This window comes from Candoia aspera, chromosome 2, assembly GCF_035149785.1.
Source record: "Candoia aspera isolate rCanAsp1 chromosome 2, rCanAsp1.hap2, whole genome shotgun sequence".
Taxonomy (NCBI): Eukaryota; Metazoa; Chordata; class Lepidosauria; order Squamata; family Boidae; genus Candoia; species Candoia aspera.
The window spans coordinates 209670671-209674237 of record NC_086154.1 but is presented as its reverse complement, the minus strand read 5'-3'; positions in this window follow the sequence as shown (position 1 = coordinate 209674237).

Below are 3567 nucleotides of genomic sequence, written 5' to 3'. Positions count from 1 at the left end.
ACACACGCCGAGCCCGGATTGGCGAGGGCAACGCTCAGTCCACGCTGCCTGGCGGACCAAATAAGGCACGCCCCCAGCTGGCGTCGACTGACTGCCTCTCGGTGCGTCCTCCCCGCTCATCGGGACGCTCCGAGATTTTGCCTCTCCCTCACCTTAAAGGCAAAGGCACGGAGAAACGAACGCCCATCCAACGCCTGCAGAAGTCAACCGCACTTTCATACCTGTCAGGAGCCAGCTGTAAGCTGGGCCCTACTTTGTAGGTGCGGTTTACGGTCGGCGCTTAATGGGAACTGCAGCATTTTCCCCGTCAGAATTTCTTTTATGAAAGTTGCATATCTCACCTTTGCCTGGAGGAGTTCAAGGCAGCTAACATCACGACAAATAATAAAATACCCTTTCAGTTTACAACACAAATAGTGAACATTAAAACGGGTAGAGCAAAATATGAAAATATTTTTAATAGCTTGTATGCTTTGGAAGATCGGGAATCATGGAGAGAGCTGGCTTATGGAATCGCCAAGAGTCAGATACGACTGAATGGATAAGATTCAACGCTTTGAAAGGGTGCTTGGGGTGCAAAGCTCTAAATGACCTTTAGAGGGAGCAAAGAGATACAAGAAATGGTCTTTGCTGACACCCAATCTAGCAGTAGGGTAAGACTTTGGGTAGAAACCTTCACAGCAGAAGTAAAATGGTAATCCTCAAAATTAATCATACATTTTTTCTTAGTACCGGATAGTATATTATGGAAGCATAAACCAGAGGATGCGCTAGATTAAAACCTATTTTCAGTTATTCAGAATAGACAAATAAGAAAGCCATCAAACCAGATTTCTAAATATGACATCTTATTTCCAATTTTATTAAATAACCTCAGTGCCGTTCTGATTCCCCTACACCACCCTTTCTGAACCTTTTGACCCTGGAGGAATCACTGAAATATTTTTCAGGCCACGGGGAACCCTTGCCCATTCAGGCTCAAATATTTAGTTATTTATGTATATATACTTCAAATTCCGTCACCACTCATCTCCCTCAAAAGAGGGACTCTGGGCGGCTTAAAATAAAACTAAAACTAAATACAGATTAAAATACAATAAAAACAGTACCTCTTAAATAAAAATATGAATATAAAATATAAAATCCAGGATGGCGATGTTAAAAATTCTTAATTTAAATTCATAAATACACGGCCTTTTTAGGGCGCTAACTACCCACAGGATTGATTATCCCTCCTCTCACCCCAAGAGCCAGCTCTTTACACCTTTCCAGAAGGCCAGGAGAGAGGGGGCCTGCCTCACCTCCGGGGGAAGAGTGTTCCAGAGGGCAGGGGCCACGGCAGAAAAGGCTCCTTTGTTTCTTCGCTATGTTGCTGCAAGTCTGGGTCTTGGTGCTCGTCAGGTGTACTCTAAGGAAGAGCGTCTCCTTCACTGCTTCTTGCAACAGACCGGCTGCCTTCATGTTGACCTCGTGGATCAACCAAGCCCAGTATGCGTGGCTGAAACTGGGGCTTCAAAAAGAAAGAGGAATCGACAATCTCTCATGGATGGGGTCCGTAACATGCCTTCTCTGCCTGACCAGGTGGGACAGGTCGATGTAATGGGGGTGAGATGGTCCCTCAGGTAACGTAGACCCCTGCCATGTAGGGCTTTAAAGGTGATAACCAACACCTTGAATTGGATCTGGAAGCAAACTGGCACCCAATGCAGCTTGCACAGCAAAGGTGTTACGTGTGCCATACTTGGGGCACCCAAGACTGTTCGCGTGGCTGCATTCTGAACCAGCTGTAGCTTCCAGATATTCTTCAAGGGTAGCCCCATGTAGAGCGCATGCAATATAGGCCAGAAGTTACAAAATTATTATATTTGTTTCATGTGCAGCCCTGTATATATGCATTAACAATATTCTTAAACTAAAAATAGAGAATGAAATTTACCTCTTTAATGTGAAGTTGCCTGAATTTGAAATAATTTTTAAAGTAAATCATGATCTCCCAGGGAACTCCTAGTGACCTCTCGCAGAACCCTAGGGTTCCATGGAATCCTGGTCGAGGAACCCTGCCCTACACAATTTAAATTAGTTATTATTAGCCACCTCTTTCTTTGTTGTAACTACCAGCAGACATTTACTAGAAAGGGATGACCGTCTTAAATTATTTTCATAAAACCTGTAGGGAAAAATATACTTCAGGCATCATGGACTTTAATCCATTTTAAGATTTTAAATCAATTTAAGTGAGATAAATATTTACACTTGCTTCTTGAGCCATTCTGTTGCTTAGCTTCACTGACCCTTAGACCCAGTCTTATTCCTTAAAGGTTCACTTAATTCCAAGATCAAACATGCTGCCACTTCTGCTCTAGATGTGGATCAGGTAATGGCGTCAACTTGAACAGCCTTTGATTTCAGTTCAGAGGTTTTTCTCACCACAAATATCACAGGGTGCCATTTAATGCCATAATATTCTGTGAATCAACAACCCCCCCCCCAAAAGGCAAGCAGTCCAAGCATCAGGATTGGAAACTCACATGACTCTATAGAAAAATCACAAAGGCCTTCTTCGTAAGTTCTGATTTGTGAATCTCACAAAGACAATAAAGATTAGATGTGTCTGGAAGAGACACATATAATATTTTGTTTTGCTAAACATTCACATCCTATTGTAAAAAAATGTGGGGGAAAGTCTAACATAAAAGAAAGAGAATCATGGACACAATTCATGGGATTCATCTTTCGTATGCATTTTTAAGAACTGTTTTTAATCCAAAAACAAAGAAATTTACTAGTATAATATCATGAACCAATCATAGTATTTCAAAATCTTAAAACGAATTAGTTACCTTGCTATTATATAACACGTGTTGAGCCACTTGTCGAGATGGGCGGCTATAGAAATCAAACAAACAAACAAACAAACAAACAAAGTCAGTCAACCTCGAGACAAATGGGACTATCATTTGTTGAGCAGATTAACTTTATTCCCAGACTTGAAAGTTCATAATCACTGTTAAAACACAAATAGAAGGTGGGGCAAAAAGAAAATTCTATATGGGGGTGCACAATCCATAGCAACCGTTGAAACTAAGCTTTCTTCTGGCAATTCTGGATGGGGCCTTGAGAGAATCCCATGAAGTAGACATATATTTGTAATGTTTAATATGGCAGAAAAGGATAGTGATTCAGGAACATTAATTGAATCAGGAACATTCATTTAAATATTTAATATCATTTAAATGATATTTAATATCATATCATAACAATTTAATATCATTTAAATGATATTTAATTAAGGCTGTATTTTATACTCTTAGGCCACATTTAAACTGTGGAACTCTTCCTCTTGGGAGAAGCTGATAATTCCTACCACCTCCAAATCAATGACTCTTGGTCTGCCAGTATAACACCGACCACAGTTTGTAAGCAGACATCTTGCGTACAAGAAAATGGACTGGTTTGTCATGATACAAACTTTAATGTACAGTGGGTTTTTCCACCATCACCATCCCTTTCTTTCTTGTGTCATGAGAAAATACCCCCAGCATTCGGATTTTCAAGTTTTATATTTTG